Source organism: Podarcis tiliguerta (assembly GCF_965153285.1).
Source record: "Podarcis tiliguerta genome assembly, chromosome: 11".
NCBI classification, from domain to species: Eukaryota; Metazoa; Chordata; class Lepidosauria; order Squamata; family Lacertidae; genus Podarcis; species Podarcis tiliguerta.
The window spans coordinates 15,261,119-15,283,011 of NC_139544.1; the positions used below are offsets into that span (position 1 = coordinate 15,261,119).

The following is a 21,893-nucleotide window of genomic DNA, read 5'->3' on the forward strand; positions in this document are numbered from 1 at the left end:
GTGGGGTCTCACAAAGTCTCACCAAAGTCTCACAAGATCTCAGGGAAGGCAAGAGGGCTCAAGAAGTTTTTGAAAGCTCTCTCAAGTTCTCACCCAAAATCAGTATCATTTCTCTCTCTCTCTCTCTGGATAATATTTTTTATATCCAATTTTGTAACAAAGCCTCATTATAACAATGCCAATTAAAATACAAATACAAATCATTCCGATACCAAATTACAGTATATAATTTAGATGGCCCTCCGCATGCTGGGACCGCTGGTTGCACGATGCGTTCCAAAATCTTAGTAATTTCAATTACCTTCCCGTCCTAATATTAATCCCTTATAAAGTGGTACCTTAGTTTGCAACCGTTTTGGATTACAACCGTTTTGGATTACAACCATGTCAAACCCGGAAGTGCATGTGTTAAGTTGTGGGCGAACATATCAGACGACACAGTGATTTCTCCAGAGCAGCTCTTTATTGTAAGCTGGATCAGACTGAACAGCAAACAGCTCAGCCGGCCTGCTTTTATAAGAGCCGGCTGTCAACATTGTAGCAACAACAACCCAGGGTTTCCCGCCTAAAATAACTGACGTGGACCTGAGTGAAAACTATCTACAGTATCCCCCTGCTGGCCCAGGGTGAGAACATCAGTACATAACAGCATGTCCCTTTTTTTGGGATTACAAACTTTTTTTTTTTTTTTTTGAGGCCCCATTGGCAAAAGCGCGCCTTGAGTTACAACCTGTTTTGGTTTACCACCGGACCTCCGGAACGGATTATGGTTGTAAACCAAGGTACCACTGTACACCAGCTGCAATATTTTTGATTTCTATTTGTGTTAGCACATTAAGTAATTTATAAACACTACAAGTGAAGATATCATACTGTATCATTATTCTTCCTGTGTGGAGATTTATTCTGTTCTTGAGATCTCTTCTTGTCGTTATCAGTCTCTTTCCCCCCTGGATTTTGCTGAAAGTCGTCATGCCTCGAGCAGAGCAAATATCTCGATGTTATTCCAACAATACGATTTTAACATTGTTGTTGTTTAGTCGTTTAGTCGTGTCCGACTCTTCGTGACCCCATGGACCAGAGCACGCCAGGCACTCCTGTCTTCCACTGCCTCCCGCAGTTTGGTCAAATTCATGCTGGTAGCTTCGAGAACACTGTCCAACCATCTCGTCCTCTGTCGTCCCCTTCTCCTTGTGCCCTCCATCTTTCCCAGCATCAGGGTCTTTTCCAGTGAGTCTTCTCTTCTCATTAGAAGGCCAAAGTATTGGAGCCTCAGTTTCAGGATCTGTCCTTCCAGTGAGCACTCAGGGCTGATTTCCTTCAGAATGGAGAGGTTTGATCTTCTTGCAGTCCATGGGACTCTCAAGAGTCTTCTCCAGCACCATAATTCAAAATTATTTTAACATTACGTAGTTGCAAAAATCACTCTGTCTCTGTAGCCTGTTTTAGCTGTATGTCTCTCCCCCCCCCCCCAGCTTTTTTCCCAGTGGCAGAAGAGGCAGGGCAGGCAGCGGTGCCAGTGGAGCAAGGTGGCATAGCGTCAGTCCTGGCAGAGGAGGTACGACAGCAGCAATGAATTGGGAAGAACCACCTCTGCTGGTATTCTAGCTTTTGCTTGCTTGTTTGTTTGTTTCCACAAGAGACGTGCTGTGTTTTGCTTTGAAAATGACATTCAGAGAATTAACGGGAATGCTTTCGAGTAATATTAAGCAAGATCACTGGGCAAAAAACAATACCTGCAGTTGCTAAGGTAAAACTGCTTGACATTCTTGTGCACAGCAAGAGCTACCTGTTGTAAAAGAGCATCCCATCAAAATAAAATTAATCTGGAAGAAGGTGTAAGTCTCGGCGCCAGAGATAACAGACTATCTGTGATATTTAAAAATCATCTGAACATTTCTTCAAGAACAAAAATAGGAAAAAAAACCTGTTTGCTATGGCTGATGAAGATAAATGTGTTGCTTTATTGAAATGTCAACCCGCACTTACTATATCGCCGTCTTCTCACATTTGAAAAGAGTGGCACCATTTCTTAAGAGAATTTTGTCAATTTTTTCCCAAGTCAACCTTTAACTGAAAGTCCTCTTTCATATGGCTGAACTAAGGGATTGCTCACATCGCTGCTTACTGCCTATCCGGTGCGCTCCCACTGCTGGTTTTGGAAGCCAAACTCACACAACATTAGTCATAATCCATATTGATCTTGTAGTTCATGGATAAATACGTTTTCCTCCATCAAATCAGATTCAATCCAACTAGAAAACGTAAGAGATACCAAAGGAGCAGAAATTATTATTTATGTATGCAACGACAGCAGCGCGGATACTACTGGCCCAGAGCTGGAAAGAAGATAAAGTCCCGACCAGAGACAAATGGCTGATGAAGATGATGGACTTCGCTGAAATTGCTAAATTGGCCTGGGAAATCAGAAACCAGGAAGAGAAGAACTTTAAGAAGGAATGGGGGGAAATTACAATGTATTTAAGAGAACTCTGTAAACAACTAAAAACCTTGGCAGGATTTGAGTAATGCTTATAACGTATGGAAAACTATCGTAAAAATTGATTATTTTTTTAAAAAATAGAATAAGTGAAGCAATTGAAAAAAGTTTGATAATGCTAACCATGGAAGGGTGGAGGGGAGTCGGAGGATTCAGGGGATCCTAAATGATGATACTGATGTTTAATGTTTCAATCTAAATTTGCAGTGTAAACCTAATAAAAAACATTTTAAAAAAACTAGAAAACATAAGCCATACTCAATTCATCCCTTTGAATGGTTTGTGCATTTGAGACAGCCACCATGCATGCGTAGATGTGCCGTTCACTCAGTACGCAGAGGCAGTATTCTATTCTGGATTAATTATATTATGGCTCTAGGTATTTTGGTTTCGTCAAGCCCATTTCCTCTGGTACCACCTCTCCCCCAGCACCTGAAATCTCCCCAACACTCATTGGAAATCTCATTGAGACACTACAAATACCTCCAAAACTATTGGTGTACTTTTTTGCTTTTTTTCTGGTCAAGATTGGCTGAGGGTTGTGTTCTGTTAGTTTATCTGAAAAAAGCAGGAAATATTTAAAAGCACCATAAAGTCTACAGTAAGGGACGCGGGTGGCGCTGTGGGTTAAAGCCTCAGCGCCTAGGGCTTGCCGATCGAAAGGTCGGCGGTTCGAATCCCCGCAGCGGGGTGCGCTCCCGTTCTTCAGTCCCAGCGCCTGCCAACCTAGCAGTTCGAAAGCACCTCCGGGTGCAAGTAGATAAATAGGGACCGCTTACTAGCGGGAAGGTAAACGGCGTTTCCGTGTGCAGCTCTGGCTCACCAGAGCAGCGATGTCACGCTGGCCACGTGACCCGGAAGTGTCTCCGGACAGCGCTGGCCCCCGGCCTCTTTGAGTGAGATGGGCGCACAACCCTAGAGTCTGGCAAGACTGGCCCGTACGGGCAGGGGTACCTTTACCTTTACCTTTAAAGTCTACAGTGCTCTCGTCTCCAACGCCCCACCAGCCTAACAAAAACATCTTGTCATGTTCTGACAAATAGGAAACACATACATTCTTTACACTGTGTTTAGAAAAGAGATCAGAATATACAATTTTAGTGCTGCAAAACACCTGGGCTGTTGCCACCGCTTAGCAGAGAGAAACAGAGACACTCAACTTTTGTAACACGATGCACAAGCAAAAAATTGATGTCTTACCTCTACTCTAGCTCTGCTGAACCCAGCTGAGATACTAAAGAGGAATTGGCAAGAATCCTGACCTACTTGTATTAAGGAGTTAGCAATAAATTCTCAAATGTACAGCCCGGAGATTAAATAGAAACAGGTACTCCACTATTTAAACAGTCTAGAGGATTTAATTAATCCAGTTTAAAGATCTGGTCCCTTTTTCATTACGTACTTATTTTTAAAGGAAAGTGTGATTTGGGATTGTTCTATTTGAACTATAAACTTCAACCCACCATGCAATTAATCCTCCTTCTCAGAAGAAGAAGAAATTATTTTAAACAAAGGCACATTAGATATGCTACTACATACTCTTGTAATATTAGAGATCTGGAGTGGTCAGAGATTCGTGTCCAGCTTGGATAAGAAAAATAATGTGTAAATTGCTGCTACATTCCTCTCTGTGTGAGCTTGTAGTGATTTTCTAATTATGTGAAATTATTTATTACCACCAGGCTATTTACACTCAAAGCCAGATGGCTCATTATGGTCACTGAAGATGTTATTTAAATCTTGTGTTAAAAATTTCCTCTGCAAAACAAACTCAAGACAGATGCTTCTGTAGTTGTTGGCTTCTGTATTTACATAAAGCTTCCTTGTCTACATCCTGGCATGTCTGCACAATTGTCTTCTGAGAAATTGGCACGTATTTGCCTTCCATTTTTATCATCCAGGCTCACATATTGTTTCTGAACAGTTAAGGCACCGTGTAGTGTACCTGTGAAAATATACCTACGGTAGTTCATTCATAAAGGTAAAGGTAAAGGGACCCCTGACCATTAGGTCCAGTCGTGACCGACTTTGGGGTTGCAGCACTCATCTCGCTTTATTGGCCAAGGGAGCCGGCATACAACTTCCGGGTCATGTGGCCAGCATGACTTAGCCGCTTCTGGCGAACCAGAGCAGCGCACGGAAACGGCGTTTACCTTCCCGCCAGAGCGGTACCTATTTATCTACTTGCACTTTTGACGTGCTTTCGAACTGCTAGGTTGGCAGGAGCAGGGACCGAGCAATGGGAGCTCACCCCGTCGCAGGGACTCGAACTGCCGATCTTCTGATCGACAAGTCCTAGGCTCTGTGGTTTAACCCACAGTGCCACCAGTGTCCCTAGTTCATTCTTAGTCTTCTGCAATTGAGCAGGTGAAATAGAACTGTTGCTTTGTGGGGTAGTTCGCAAGGTTTATGACTGATGTTTGACACCAATGCTCCCAATTGCTCCCCTTAATATTGCCTCTCTGGTTCAAATAGAGAGATTCTTTGCTCGGAGATTCTGTGCTTTTCCTGGATGCTTCCAGACTGGCGTTTATTGTGGGATGAGTTCTGCTTACATGTGCAAGTTTTTCAGAGTCCAAACAACGTCATCAAAATTTCAGTCCATATTCCCCCCCACCCTTTAATCCAAATTTACCATTTACAGTATGTGGGGAAGTTCAATACATTCTTTAAAAAGCCCCACTGTTGCCAATAACCTAGTTGTGATATACAGTTGTACCTTGGGTTAAGAACTTAATTCGTTCTGGAGGTCTGTTCTTAACCTGAAACTTTTTCTTAACCTGAGGTACCACTTTAGCTAATGGGGCCTCCCGCTGCTGCCACGCCACCGCCACGCGATTTCTGTTCTCATCCTGAAGCAACGTTCTTAACCTGAGGTACTATTTCTGGGTTAGCGGAGTCTGTAACCTGAAGCGTCTGTAACCTGAGGTAAAGTAAAAGGTAAAGGAACCCCTGACCATTAGGTCCAGTCGTGACCGACTATGGGGTTGCGGCGCTCATCTCGCTTTATTGGCCGAAGGAGCTGGCATACAGCTTCCGGGTCATGTGGCCAGCATGACAAAGCCGCTTCTGGCACAACGGCACACCGAAACCAGAGCAGCACACAGAAATGCCATTTACCTTCCCACCAGAGCAGTACCTATTTATCTACTTGTACTTTGATGTGCTTTCGAACTGCTAGGTTGGCAGGAGCTGGGACCGAGCAATGGGAGCTCACCCCGTCACGGGGATTCGAACCGCCAATCTTCTGATCGGCAAGTCCTAGGATCTGTGGTTTAACCCACAGCGCCATCCGTGTCCCTGTAACCTGAGGTACCACTGTACAAATGACCCGTTTGCAACATTAAGAGTGTTCACATTACCAACCTAGAGCATGGCAAAGTTGGGTTTTTTTTGGCTTCGTTCCCCTCTAGCTGTTCACATCAGCACAGTTTCATTAGCGGCAGATTCATTTCTGTTTGTGTACACAGCAGGTTTGAGATGTCTTTACCTTAAACAGACTGTGTATGGCAGGGGGGCGGGGATAGATATATATTACCTGTGCAGAGGGGCCGTTGCCCCATGCAAACATCCAGAAGAGTACAACTGTGATTTGGATGTTGTCGTAGTTAGAAGACACCAGAAGGCAGCCCTGTTTAGGGAAGTTTTTAATGTTTGATGTTTTATCATGTGTTTAATATTCTGTTGGAAGCAGCCCAGAGGGGCTGAGGAAACAAATACAGTGGTGCCTCGCAAGACGAAATTAATTCGTTCTGCGAGTCTCTTCGTCTAGCGGTTTTTTCGTCTTGCGAAGCAACCCTATTAGCGGCTTAGCGGATTAGCGCTATTAGCGGTTAGCGGCTATTAGCGGCTATTAAAGGCTTAAGGGATTAGCGGATTAGCTGCTAAAAGGCTATTAGTGGTTTAGTGGCTTAGAAAAAGGGGGTGGGGAGCGGAAAAAAATCTCAAGACTCGCAAGACATTTTCGTCTTGCGAAGCAAGCCCATGGGGAAATTCGTCCTGCGAAGCGCATCGAAAAACGGAAAACCCTTTCGTCTAGCGGGTTTTCCGTCTTGCGAGGCATTCGTCTTGCGGGGTACCACTGTAATAATTTGTTATTGTTTTTATTATTATTGACATAATATACTAGCCATAGATCTCTCCCTTCCTTTATTTATAAAGTATTACATTTATATCACACCTTTCCTGGCTTAAGTCTCACAGGTCCTAGTTTGACACTCTATATCATACTCCATAGTCCAGGGTGGGGTGTTTTACAGCTTTTCTTCATGCTTGTCTTAGCCTTGGGATGTCAATGATTTAAAAAAAAGAAGAAGAAGAAAAGGGAACTTTTAAAAAAAAAAAATATTGAAACCTGAAAATCCTAATTAAAAAAAGAAATAAAATATTGCTCCATCACCCAAACCTTTATATTCCGTCTGCAATAACTTAAGACAAGACACAATTCATGCGAAGCTGATGCAATTTCTTATCTATGTAAGCAAGCTTTAATTAAGCCCACTATTAATAGTCAGTGCACTTTAAAAGTTATACATCTCTGAGAAGAGCATGCAAATGTTGGCACGTATTCCATGGCTCATTAAGACCCATCCTCCCTTAATTAAAATGAAATATTAAGCCGGAAAAAATGTGATTGCCACATCTTTGAATCTTTCGTTGGTCACAGTATGTCAAAGTTTCAATCCCATGCATGTTTAGCTGGGAAGAAATCTCGCTGAAGGAAGTGGAGCTTACTTCTGAGTAAACAGACATACAGTCCGGCGGCATGCCAAACTTTCAAATAGAAGAGGTCTCCAAAGGGCAATATTTATCCTTTCTGACAGCCATGCGAAGATAGCGAAATTGCCTTGAGAGAACATTTCACATCACCTTGAAGTCCGTGGCCATGTTGCATCTGGTTGAAGAAAAGCCATGTTAGGTTCTTAAATTCAGACATTACAATTATTAATATTTGAAATAGTTTATAATATTTATGTAAGTCTTATTATCATCAGAAGACCTTCCGTCAAGGACGCTTCCCAGCGAAGAAATGCACACACCAGAGAGTTAACTCTCTATTGTCAAAGATAACACAGTCGCTTCTGCAGCTCTGAAGACCTACACACCCCAATTTGGCATCTATTCCCAGGTCTGTGTTCAACATGTTGACATGCAGAGGGCTGTAAGGCCAGTTGGCTAGCCCCAGCTGGGCCGTCTCTTTCCAGCCGTCCCACTGCGAAGACCCATTGGCCTCTGCTCCGACGTAAATCAGTGACCCGGGCTTCAAAGCCAGGGCACACTATCAGCAGATTGAACTACGCACACAGAATAGGCGTGAGGCTTGTGAAAGCATACTACAACTACATATTTATTCATCATAGATCAGGACAAAGAAACATGTCGTCTCTCTCTTCGTCTTCACAGAGAGACAGAGAAAAGCAAAAGCAATACACATAACGGAAGTTCCCAGCAAGCTGTGCTGGAATGTAAACAGACATGTGACACACAACAGTTCCATGTCTGCTCCTTAAGGTGGAATGGACTATTCCCAACACAACATATGTTCTATGGAGCAGTTGCAGCAACCGGGGACCACTTTCCGTCCATGTCAGGATGCTTTCCTGGTTGCCCAGGAAAGTATAAAGAAAGGACCTTTCTTAAGGATTGCTCTGTCAGACCACACAGGCTGATCTAGTCCTGTTCTCAGGGTGGCTAGCCAGATAGCATCATAGGATTGTATAGTTGGAAGGGACCACAAGGGTCATCCAGTCCAGCCCCCTGCAATGCAGGAATTTTTCTCCCAACATGGGGCTTGAACCCACAACCATGAGATTAGGAGTCTCATGCTCTACCAACTGAGCTATCCTAGGAAGCTCACAAGGAGGACATGAGCACAATGGCACATTCAACACTTGCACTTCCCAGTCTTCAGAGACATACTGCCTCCGACAGTGAAGGCAGAACATAGCCACTATGGCTAGGTCTTACATTACGAGAAGGTACAAGCCAAATGTTTAGGGGGCACCCTGTAATGCAGGCATGAGCAGTGCCGGATAAGCTAAACATGCTTATAAGCTAAACAAGCTATAGGGACGCGGGTGGCGCTGTGGGTTAAACCACAGACCCTAGGACTTGCCGATCATAAGGTCTGCGGTTCGAATCCCCACGACGGGGTGAGCTCCTGTTGCTCGGTCTCTGCTCCTGCCAACCTAGCAGTTCGAAAGCACGTCAAAGAGGCAGGCAGGCTGTAATAAGCCAGTGTAGACGTGAATGCCACTCTGTAGAGTCAGATGTAATTACTGACAGGAGTGGGCAGGTTTGATGCAGATGAAACTTCATTTGCAGTCGTGCTCTTATACTTTTTGTTTAATTAAATGTGCCCTTTATTTATTTAGTCATTATTTGTCCATAAATGTCTCTCTCCGAAATATAAAAATCACCCAGCCGAGACTGTGCTTTACAGTTGTAATATGCAGTAAGGAATGTCTGCATGTGTCCTAAAGAATTGGTTGCCAAGTCCCTGCTGTATTATCCAGAAGGCTTCGCAATTTGTAGTCACATTCCAGCTGTGCTTCACATTATTCCGAAGAGCCTGGTGTTTGCCAACATTTCCTTTCCAGTCTACGGATTGGCCTGGCGTGTTATGTTCTCTTCTGTGACTGCCGTTTGCTCCATTGCAGCACAGATACACCCAGGACACCACAAAGAAATCTGTTGACATCAAGAGCCAAGCACCTGCTACTAGTGATGGAGCAACTACATTGCATGAATAAGGTCCTATTTTCAATCTCCAGCAGCTCTAAGGAGGGGTGGGGAAGATTCTGAAACCATTGCCTGTCAGTGCAGACAAGATGAGTTATGCTCTGACTCTGCATAAAGGCAGCTTCCTCTGTTTTGTGTGCCAGAAGTCAAGCGCTACCTCTCTCCTTTTCATTCAGTCTTTGTATAACTAGTAAAGAGTCTTAATATCGGAAGTGGCTCCACTTGCCCTCTCATCTAGCCCCTGACTCTTTAGTCAGGACAGTAAATCACGTCTGACACTGGGAACCAGTGGCGTAGCATGGGTTGCCTTTGCCCGGGGCTGCTCAGATAGGGGTGGGAGGGAGGGAAATGGATGGAGCACAAATGCAACTGCCTAATGGCATCCACATCACCCAAATCGCCGACGCAGAGATGAGAAAGAAGAGTTGTTCCGTTGTCTGGAGAGGTCACTTCTTGGTTTGCATGGAAAAGCTGTTTTCAATGGAGCCCAGTGACAGAATTGCACAGCTGTATTGAGGCAGCACCAGGTGTAGAAATTTTGTTCTCCCTAACAATTTTGCGTCTGGGGCAACCGCCTCTGTGGCCTCCATCACACTATGGCACCTATGGCAACTTCCAGATAACCTGTTTATTGAGTATTCATCCTGATTCGTCCGGGGGGCGGGGGGACCCGTTGCAGACTATGAGCCTTCACTCTGATTTGTTTGCAGGGAAGCTAGACAATGTTACATCAAAGCAGATGTCATTCCATGCTTTCCGTCATCACGTTTCTCTTCGCAAAAACACCAGTCTTTGGGTGGACTGGATGCATTGCACAAGAGCTCCATAGCAGTGGCGTAGCGTGGGTTGTCAGCACCTGGGGCAAGGCAAGTAATTTGCACCCCCTAACCCATGGATTTGCGCCCCCTATCCCATGGATTTGCGCCCCCGAACCCAACCCCCCAGATGTTGCGCCCGGTGCGGCCGGCCCCCCCCCCCCACACCCCCCCACGCTACGCCACTGCTCCATAGAATCATAGAATCATAGAGTTGGAAGAGACCACAAGGGCCATCGAGTCCAACCCCCTGCCAAGCAGGAAACACCACCAGAGCACTCCTGTAGAATCATAGAATCATAGAGTTGGAAGAGACCACAAGGGCCACAAGGGCTCCAGATCAGCAATAATTGGACATGCCAGCTATCTTATCTTGAAGAACAAAGACAGTGACAGGAGCAAGTGAGGCGGTTAGGCTGGGATTGAGTTCCAGTCCCACAACATTGACCATATTCTTCCTGCCTACTCAAGTCATGCCTCCATATCTCCACAGCGTTCTGACTTTGCCTTCGAAGCTGTAAATATGAGAGCAGGCAGATGGAACAAAACAGTCCTATGCAATAACATAAACAGAAGATATTGATAAGGCTATGAGGAGGCTGCTGCCACCATATTGCTCTTCACTATGAAAATCCCTGCTGGAGGAAAATCACATACACTTACACTAGAACAAAGCAGCATTTGGCATCCAACCAAATCTCAGTGGTACAGGGAAGACCAGATGGTGCTTCAAAAATGAGGCAGGGTTTGTTGTTGATTAGTTGCTAGACACAAGTTGTTGAAATGGATACGATACTTGCTTCCCTTGCGGGTTACTAATTATTTTGAGGGGGAGAATATATGAATTCCTAAGGCTGCAGGTCAAATATAGTGGTACCTCGGGTTAAGTACTTACCGGTAATTCGTTCTGGAGGTCCGTACTTAACCTGAAACTCTTCTTAACCTGAAGCACCACTTTAGCTAACGGGGCCTCCCACTGCTGCCGCGCTGCCGGAGCACGATTTCTGTTCTCATCCTGAAGCAAAGTTCTTAACCTGAAGCACTATTTCTGGGTTAGCGGAGTCTGTAACCTGAAGCATATGTAACCTGAAGCGTATGTAACCCGAGGTACCACTGTACAGTGGTGCCTTGGTTCTCAAACTTAATCCGTTCTGGAAGTCCGTTCCAAAACCAAAGCGTTCCGAAACCAAGATACGTTTTCCCATAGAAAGTAATACAAAATGGATGAATCCGTTATAGACTTTTAAAAACAACCCCTAAAACAGCAATTTAACATGAATTTTACTATCTAACAAGACCATTGATCCATAAAATGAAAGCAGTCATAAATGTACTTGTACTATAAAATAAATAAAACAGTATTGTAGATGATAAAAATTAAAATTTATTTATTTTTTCTTACCTGCACTGATGATAGTCATTGTTTGGATGGGGGGCTTTTATCCATTTCCGCAGTCACACAATCAATCAATCAATCAATCAGTAGCTGAACTGGGTTCCACACAGCCACAAAAACATTTTTTTTTAAAAAAAAAAAGCCTCAAAAACAGAAATGCAAAATAAATAGCAAAAACAAAAGCGCCAAGCTTAATCCGTTCCAGAAGTCTGTTTGACTTCTGAAACGTTTGAAAACCAAGGCACGGCTTCTGATTGGTGCAGGTGCCCTAGAAACAATATTCAATTGCCTCATTGGACGTTCAGCTTCTGAAAAAAGTTCAAAAACCGGAACACTTCGTTCCAGGTTTTTGGTGTTTGGGAACCAAGGCATTTGAGAAGTAAGGTACCACTGTAATAGGATGTCCCTTTTTTCATTGGAGAAATGTTGGAGGGTATGTAATAGCAGTAGTAGTAGTAACAATTTTTATATGCCCTTCTGACTGGGTTGCCCCAGCCACTCTAGGAGGCTCCCAACAAAATATTAAAAACACAGTAAAACACCAGCCATTAAATACTGTGAGGAAACTGATCCAAGTAGGGTGAGGTAATGTTGGGAAGGGACAGCTTTTGCTCTCTGCCTCATAAAGAATACCCCCCCCCCCTTTGTGTGAATGGAGCAGTCATGGGAATGAATACTCCTAGCTGCTGCTCCATCATGTCATATTTGACCCTTGCATTCTCATTTTTCAGCCGAACACAACTGACAGCAGCCCTCTTACATGGAAGCCATAGCCAAGCCACTTAGACAAACAATGCGGAATACTGCATCATTGTGACAAGACGAGTGCTCTGTTTACTGAATATGGATTGCAAACCCTTCATAATGTGAAACATCCCAGCTGATGGAATTAGGGTCTTGGGAGCTTGGCTTGTCACCTGGCCAGACAGCGCTGTTCAAACGCCTTCATTAGATCCTATGTTCAAAAAGCCCAGTTTAACACAGCAGTTACAAATGAGTCCGAGGGAGCCAGCAGGTTTCAGACTCGATAGCCGTGGTGCTTTGCTCGGTGATTAATTTTGCTTGCTATGGGGGCAAGATCAGGACTTGTTCCTTCGGGGTCTGTCTTACTGCGTTGCTTCTTGGTGGATATGAGCAGCGGGAGCTGATTTGGAGACTGTACTCATGCTTCCAGATAAGGAATGCTAAACACATAGGACGGCAGAATTCTAGACAGGAAATCTGCAAAGAAAGAGATTGGGGGAGAAGAGTGATTAATCAAGGAAATGCTATACCAGAGAAGCAGATAATCTATAGGGGTTAAAGTAAATTCATTTCTTTTTATATATAAAAACATTCTACAAAAACTAATAGCCATTAAGGGCACCAGAATTCTGCTCTATGCTGATGTCAACCCAAAACCATGCAAAGAACTCATGTTTCATGAATCATAGGTCATTTATATTCCTAGCGGTTTTTCATCCATTATCTTAGGCAGAAAATACTGCTTTCACTGCAAGACCAGACATGGTATTTTGGATGCCTCGGGGAGGCAGTTGATAGGAACAAATATTTAAAAATTTGCAGCAAGCAAGTTTCAGAAGACCCTTTTGGGGGGAAATAATGATCAAATTGTGAAAAGGCACATAGTGGGTGCTATCCAACATTAGTCAAAAACTTACAAAATGAATTTGTAATAGGGCAGGGGTCAGCAACCCGCAGCTCCGGAGCCGCATCCGGGGCGGATACTAGCGAGGGGAGGAGGCGCATTGTGCGCCCCGACACTCCCCACTGTGGCGGGCGCTGTACTGGCTGTGACGTCGCATGGGGGCGGTGCGTGCGTTAGTCACGCACCGTCCCGACGTCACCTTCCCGCCCGCCCACTACATTGTAAGGGGCATGTACGCTGGTCACTGCATTGAAAAGGGGGCATGTACGCTGGTCACTGTTTTGAAGGGGAGTGAAGAACACACACACAAAAAAGGTAACTTGTTAATTTAACGTTTATTTCTATGAGGAGGAGTAATTCTGAGGGGTCAAACAAAGAAATAATAATAAAAAAGTGACAAAAAAGTTATTTTTATAATGATGAGTTTTGCGGCTCCCAGTTTTTTTTCCTTCGGAAACGGGTCCAAGTGGCTCTTTTTGTCTTAAAGGTTGCAGACCCCTGTAATAGGGACAAATGTAAGAGTCTACACTTAGGTAGAAAAAACCAGTTGCACAGATATAAGATGGGGGATACCTGAATTGCCAGTAGTACTTGTGAAAAGGATCTAGGGGGTCTTAGTAGACCATGAGCTTGACATGTCTCAACAGTCTGATGCTGAACCAAAAAAGCTAATGCTGTTCTAGGCTGCATCAACAGAAGTCTAGGATCCAGATCAAGGGAAGTATTAGTACCATTCTATTCTGCCTTGGTCAGACCACACTGGGAATATTGTGTCCAATTCTGGGCACCACCATTTAAGAAAGATGTTGACAACCTGGAATGTGTGCAGAGGAGGGCAGCCAAGATGATCAAGGGTCTTGAAACGATGTCTTATGAGGAGCTCTTGAAGGAACTGGGTATGTTTAGCCTGGAGGAGAGGAGACTGAGAAGAGATATGATAGCCATCTTCAAATATCTAAGGGGCTGTCATATGAAGGATGGGCATAGAGGCTCAGATCTGAACCAACTGATTCAGATTACAAGAAAGGAGATTCCGACTAAACATCAGGAAATACTTTCTGACAGTAAGAGCTGCTCAACAGTGGAACAGATGCCTTCTTAAGGTGGTAGACTTTCCTTCCTTGGAGGTTTTCAAGCAAAGGTTGTGTGGTCATCTGTCAGGGATGCTTTAGCTGAGATTCTTGCATAGCAGAGGTTGGACTCGATGACCCTTGGGGTCCCTTCCAATTCTACAATTCTAGGTAAGGGAGAAAAATGGAAGAAACCTTAAAGGTCAGCAAAAGGTTGAGCCTCAAGTGCAACTATGAGAAAGAACTCTAGCAAGGAAAGGGAATACAATTCATGAAATGGGTCTCTAGGTAGAGTGGCAAATTAAGGGAGGCTTGACCTCCTTTATCTAAAGCATCTTAGATTTAAAGAAAGAAAACACATTCTGTAGCAATACAATAAATTCAAGCGAGTAAGCAAACAAGAAAGGAAGAGATGGAAAAGAAAGAGGTTGGAAAATTAGAAGGAACCATGTTAAGCTAAGGAACTTGCCAGAGGGAGATCATAATGATGGCTTGAATATATTCTTAGAAGAAAAATTAAAATCTTCTTGGGCCTTCGTGACCGTTGTGCCACAGAGATTGAGCAGGCAGAAATGAGCAAGGGCAAAAAAAGGCTGAATTTACCTAGAGGCATTTTAATTAAATTCCGTTGTGCTCAAGTCCATGAGGCAATTCTTCCCGCGACATGGAACAGTCACAAGTTTTGTTTGGAAAGGGGAAAGATTCGAATCCTGGATGTTCATTCAAAACATGTTACCACAAAAAGGGGAGATTAAAGGAGCAATTACATCGGTAAAGGTAAAGGGCCCCCTGGACAGTTAAGTCCAGTCAAAGGTGACTATGGGGTTGCGGCACTCATCTCGCTTTCAGGCCGAGGGAGCTGGCCTTTGTCTGCAGACAGCTTTCCAGGTCATGTGGCCAGCAGGACTAAACTGCTTCTGACACAACAGGACACTGTGACAGAAACCAGAGCACATGGAAACACCATTTACCCTCCCCACCACAGTGGTACTTATTTATCTACTTGCACTGGCATGCTTTCGAACTGCTAGGTTGGCAGGAGCTGGGACAGAGCAACAGGAGCTCACTCTGTCATGGGGATTTGAACTGCCGACCTTCTGATTGGCAAGCCCAAGAGGCGTCCTTGGCAGCAATTACTTACCTGTGAGTAGCATAGGTGCTGCTTTGCAGATGGAGCTAGAGCTCTGTTGGCAGGATAACACTTATTATAGAAGAGACCTGGGAGGTCACCCAGATTTTCCTGAAAAATTCAGGCTAGATGGTTGACAAGCCTCTGATCCCATCGAGGAGAACTCATCACTTCTACTCCAAACACTCTTGCTGTTATGAAGTGCCTCCTAATCCTTAGCCATTATCTGCTTTCCATCCATATCCACACCTTGGCTTTAGTCCTGCCCTCTGGAGCATCTATGAAAAATTCTGCTGCATCTTCTTTTTGACAGTCAGATATCTGAAAACTGCTGCTCATTAGTGCCACCAGAAGTCCTCTGGTAGAAAGCTTTGTGCTCATAGCTGTCTCACTATCAATTCTTTCCTTTCAAATTCAGAAGATAGCCATGTTTATCCATCAATCCATGGTAAGCAACATGTTTTTCAGGCAAGGAAAACGTCACAAAATAGTGTGCAAATTTTCAGATGCTCCAGAATTCTTCACCAGGCTAGATATTAAACAATGCTGGGAGTGGGTTCTGGGTGGGGAGGTTGGCTGTGATTTCGCCACTGAAGAAGTACAACAACTGTACAATATCCTAAATAACATCTTTGAGCAGGGAACCATTTGTATCCCATGAGGAGCAATTAGTACTTTCCTCTCTTGCAGCAGGAAGGAAGCAATCATCGTTTCCATTCCCTCGGCTCCTGTTAGTTATGTTATTTGGATATCATGGATATCACATCAAGATTTATCACGGGAAAAGCTGGAACAATCCAAGCAAAATTTGTTCAAGCAAGACAAAGGAGTTGGCTGAAACAAGAAGAATCTTAGCTCTTTTGGCACTATGCTTCATGGGAAAATATACACTGTCCATTTCAGCTAAAAGTAACAGCAGGTGTATTGCTATAGTCCTTAGGGATACACGGAACATAAACAGGTTAAGAAGCACCTGTTGGATCAAGCCAATAGCCCATCAAGTCCCAATGAAGTTTTCACAGAATCAGAGAACTGGAGAGTTGAAAGGGACCCTGAAGGCCATCTAGTCTCACCCCTTGCAATACAGAGATATTTTGCCCAATGTGGGGATCGAACCCACAACTCAGATTAAGAGGCTCATGCCCTGTGCTTGTTGCTTGGGGGGGGGGGGGTCACGAATTTTTGGGAAAGTGCTGACACCAGACAGTGGTGCAGCTAATCTCAGACTCTGAGGTTCTGAAAGGGGTCTTCTTGAAATAGCAGCAATTAACATTTTTCTTCCCTGATCACCATCATCAATTAAAAAAAAATATGTTTATTTGGTTTTTCAAATTAAAGTTTTACAATCTTTCTGATTCTTCCAGTGAGTTTTGCCATTTTGGCATAATCCATCCACTTGATCTGCCATTCTTCTCTGGTAGGGACTTTATCTTCTTTCCATCTCTGGGCCAATAACATCTGCGCAGATGTGGTCACATACATAAATAATATTTTCTGCTCCATTGGGATTTTGGCACCACATGTCTTGTCTACATCTCAAATAAAAAGATAGCGAGATACAGTGGTATCTTGGTTCTCAAACTTAATCAGTTCCTGTCATGGACATGGCTTCCCACAGTCAAGATGAGCAGGATGAGTGAGGGGGCAGTCAGTCAGAAGAGGAAGAAATAGACCTGCCTCTTTCTCAGTGAGCTGAAGGCAGTGGGCTAAAAGACCCCCAACCCTTTCAGGAGGAGGAGAGACTCTACTTTATCAGTACAGCAAGAGTGGACTGGACAGTGGCCAATTCTCTGAGGAGCAACTGTTAGTCACCTTATGGGGAGGGAAAACTCTTCGTCAGACGAAGAGATCGGAGTTGACCCCAAGAGTCTCAGGGCGCGCAGACAAACAAAGGTTAAGAAAAGGTGTCAATCAAAGAAGAAGGGGGTAGGGATTTTGTGTTTCCTGTTGGTGGCGTAATTTGAGCTCAGATGCCTCAACTTCATTGTGATAATACAGCCGCTAATATTAACCCTGAGGTTAATTACTGTGTATTATAAATCTTCTTGTAAATACAACTACTGAGTGCTGATTACCTAAGCCGGCAGGCTGCCAGTTCTGGAAGTCCGTTCCAAAACAAAAACGTTCCAAAACCAAGGTTGCGATTCGCTACTTCTGCACATGCACGTGACGTCATTTTATGCAACTGTGCATGCACGAGAGGCGAAACATGGAAGTAACCCTTTCCGGTACTTCCGGGTTGCCACGGGACGCAACCTGAAAATGCTCAACCTGAAACAAACGTAACATGAGGTATGACTGTATTCTGTTCCAGACTTTTAAAAATAACCCCTAAAACAACAATTTAACATGAATTTTACTATCTAATGAGACCATTGATCCATAAAATGAAAGCAATAAATAATGTACTGCAGTCACACAATCAATGAACCAGTAGCTGAGCTGGGTTCCACACAGTCACTCTCTCTCTCTCTCTCTCTCTCTCACACACACACACACACACAAAGAGCCACAAAAGCCAAAACGCAAAATAGCAAAAACAGACAGACCTCAGCCAAACACTCAAAATGGAAGTGTGGCACTCAAATCAGAAGTGTAACACTCAAAACGGAGTATGTTTGGCTTCCAAAAAATGTTCGCAAACCGGAACACTTACTTCCAGGTTTGCAGTGTTTGGGTTACGAGTTGTTTGAGTACCAAGGCATTTCAAATCCACTGTACCATTGTAATTCTGCCGGTCTCTGTAGCTCAGTAGGGAGTGAAGACAGGCCTCGTGTGAATCATTAAGTCAGAGCTTTCCAAACTTTTCATGTTGGTGACACACTTTTAAGATATACATCATTTGGTGACACAGTAATTCAGATTCACTAGCAAACTGGAGGTTAAACTAACCCATTTCCAGCCCCGGGAGGAACAAGCGAGCATTTGCACGACACACCTATACACACTGCAGGTGTCGCAACACACAGTTTGGAAAGCTCTGCATGAAATGAAGTATGGACTCAGCATCACAGGGGAGCAACTGGTGACCTTCAAGAGAGACGAGGCAATATGGGTGACCCCAGTCCCCTCACGCCAAGTTTTGAGTTAGCAGCAGAAGAAATCCTACCTACATTTTTAACATTATGAAGTTTCTCTGTAGAAAGGTAATTTAAAACACACAACAAAAACCTATGTTTTCTACCTCCGTAAAGCCCACCTAAGCTACTCCAACCCCTACCCCTAAATATCAGTCTAAAAATATACAAGGCTATGGGAAGCATTAAATAAAAAGTTGAATGAAAATGTGTAAATACCAAAACAAAATATAAATCCTCTTCTCCTCTCCCACACACCCATGGACACTCACTCTCACTGCTCCTACCACTCCTGACTCCTGGACTGGACACCTCTGGTTTGTGACATTCAAAAAGATGTCACAAAGGAGGGCAGGTCACTGTTACCTTGACAACCCACCTACCTGGGCGCTGCTCCTCAGTCATCAAAGTTCTTCAGAACTTTGAGGCACCTGATAGTCTGTCTGAAACATCTTGTTGAAACATCTCTGTGTCTTGCCAAATGTGAGGTGGTTCTTTTTATGAGATTCAGAAGCAATACAAACACAAGTGAGTGAGAAAATTAAAGATTTTATTCTAAACAGCAACCGTTATATACATTACCAAGCAGGCACTTCAATCTGCCCTGAAGAAGTGGCAAAGTGACCCCCAGGTAGCCTCAGGTTGTACGACCCCCTGGCCATGAGTTCGTACACGAGCATCTGAGCTATGCCTCAAAATCATCGCATTTATAGATAGCGTGTTCTCAATAAAGGAGAGCACGTGTTGCGGATGGGGCCAAACAAAGCACCCCAGGGTTAACAGGCAGGCTAGTTTCAAAGGGATGGAACTGGATTGGTGGTTGGTGTTACTGGGGTAAATTTGATGTTGCCAATTTAGGGGTGGGATCAGAGCTTATTTAAACAAGGTGCACAGCATTTTCCTTTCTCTTTCGCTGTGGGCACCGGATCACCCACCCGCCCTCCCTTGATTGGGCTTGCGCTTTGACCTTGCTATGTCTGTCATGGGGTCGTCTGCATTGGTGTGGGGGCCTGGTAGGAATTTACCTTTTGGCTGATTAGTGCGTGCCAATTGGGTTTTGCCTACTGCGTAGCAAATCGTCACAACTTGTAAGGTTGGCGGTTAGGCATTGGTTAAAATTGGTTGGTGGAGGGGTGTGGATTGGCTGTGCCTACCCCTCCAATGCTGCTGCTGCACGGGAATTCCGTTAAAGGAATTCAGGGGCTTACCATCCCCCTCGTCCAAACCCTTGGTGCAGGGTGCGGGCCGAGTAAGCTCCTGGGAGCAGGCAGGGATGGTACTGAGGGTCTGTGGCGCAGCTCCAGTAATCCCTGGGTCCTGTTCCTCCACACTGGCTCCCGCCGGAGTCTGGGAGTCAGTGCTGTCCCCCAAGGCGGGGGGGACAGCTAGTCATAACCAATGCCTAAGCAACCACTCACAATTTGTATGATAATAAAGTTGTGGCCAAAATTATGCCAAAAACCTTAAACAAAAATGATGTGTGAAGTGTGAGTTATTGGGTTAGGGTGCTTTGGGGGACCTCAGCACGCAATACTGATAGCATGTATGGCTTGCCCAACTTCCCTTGTGCAGATTATTCATTAGCTAGCCCCCTCTTCCAATATCGCACGTTCCTCCAAACAATGTCTAACATCAAAGAAGGTCAGAAGGTACCCTGCATTATCGGGTCTTCCTTCCACCAGATTATACATTAAAGGCTGCTCTCAGCCATCAAAGAGGAGAACAACAGATAGAGGGGAAGTAAACAGGAGCAGGAAGAGAATACCATGTCAGATCACTTATCTCCTTGAAATACAATTGTCTTCTGGATAAATTGCCCCTACACTTGGTTCATATTCATATCTCCGTTTCAGATTATCCTGATTTCTAAGAGAACCACCCCAATCTCCTTTTAAATACAATATGAAATGCACACCTCCCGGGTTTAGGGAGTATAGGGGTACTCTCCTTTTGACTCAAGAAAACCACCATTTTTATAATTCAAATCAGGGGAAATAAATACAGTAAGTGGACCAAAGTACAAAGATTCACAAAATGTTTAGGGGTGTGCATACCCCTGCGTCCCCCCAGAAAAAAAGCACTGCTTCTATGATTCTATTGTTTTGATGGGGTAAAGTTAAGACACTGGAATCAGCAAGAATTGTCCAAATATTATTCAGCTATGAAAAGCTCTTGTTTGGAAATTTGCTGAAATATTTCTGTTAAGGAATTATCATTTTCTTCCATATCAATAAGCTTTATTTATTAATGTGGAACATTTTTAAATCCTGCCTGTGAGCATAAAACATCCAAGGCAGCTAATCTTGCCAACACTGAGCCATCAAGATCTTACCTCTGTTGAATATTGTATTGGAAGGTAGTCCTGTTCAGGGAAGTTTTTAATGGCAGGTTTTTTTTTCATTGTGCTTTTAATACAAGGTGTGACCAGAAAGTTCGGTGAATGGTCACAGAAATCGGACAGCGAGAAATATTTGAACATACATACCTTACAGGCCTTCAAAGTAGAACGCCTCGGATACAATGCACCGTTGACGACGTTTGTAGAACTGTTGGAAACTTCTGGAGAAGTCATCTTCTCGTACTGCTGTCAGTTCCCTCATCACAGTAGCTTGGACGTGTGAAATGTTGGAAAATCTGTGCCCTTTCACTGCAGATTTCAGTTGGGGGGGGGAGAAATCTGGTGGGGCCGGATTGGGAGAATATGGGGGGTGGGTGTGATGGCCTGGGAATCAGATTCAGAGGCTGAACCTGAGGAATGCCAGCCTGCACAGGAGTCCCTGCCTCCAGGACTAGCTGAGCTGGGGCTGGGGCTTGAACCTGAAGGGTCCTCACCTGTGCCGGATCCTCAGGTGCAGGCACCAGCTAAGTCTGCTCTGGCTCTGGAGGTGATTGAGGACCCATTGCCTGCAGGTGCTCCACTCTCAGCCCCATCAGGGGAAGAGGAGGTTGCCTCTGGGTCCGGTAACCCTCCAGCCTCTCCTGAGCTGCAAAGGCTCAGGGCAGAGAGGCGGAGGGAACTAAGTTCCCGTAGGAGGAGTGCTTGCCTCCAGGCCAGGAGAGGTGAGTCACCTGTGGACTGGGGCCGCCCTATGCCTTGGGGCAGATAAAAGCCAGCCAGCCCCAGTCCCAGGTTGCGGGAGCAACATTGCTGGTAGCCTGTTCCTGCCGGCACCCTGTCCTGCTCTTCTGCCAGAGTTCCTGACCTTACCTGACTCCTTGTCTTGGACCCCACTTCAGCCTTGATGGACAGCCTCCATACTGCACCCTCGACCTTGGACTGGACTCAGACCATGCCGCACGGGAACCCCCTGGGACCAGCACAGTGGGCAACTCAGTAACCTCAGTAATGATTTCACGTGGAATGTGCAATTCTTCCACCACCATTGGGACGGACAAACGCCAATCCCACATCAATAACTCACGATCTCTGTCGACATTTGCGGCTGTTCTGCTCATTGACGGTCTGCCAGACTGAGGGTCATCTTCGATGGTTTGCCGCCCTTCACAGAAACGCTGA

General features: G+C 44.7%; 1 long non-coding RNA gene across 1 annotated transcript; it reads right to left on the reverse strand.

The window, feature by feature from the left end:
• Positions 1–11,616: 11,616 nt before the first annotated feature.
• On the reverse strand, positions 11,617–17,567 carry LOC310660134. The gene is made up of 3 exons (XR_014503227.1): positions 17,375–17,567; positions 13,915–14,337; positions 11,617–12,673 (listed from the first exon to the last, which is right to left on the reverse strand). It is a non-coding gene; the product is annotated as an uncharacterized lncRNA (long non-coding RNA).
• Between the last annotated feature and the right edge of the window lie 4,326 nt (positions 17,568–21,893).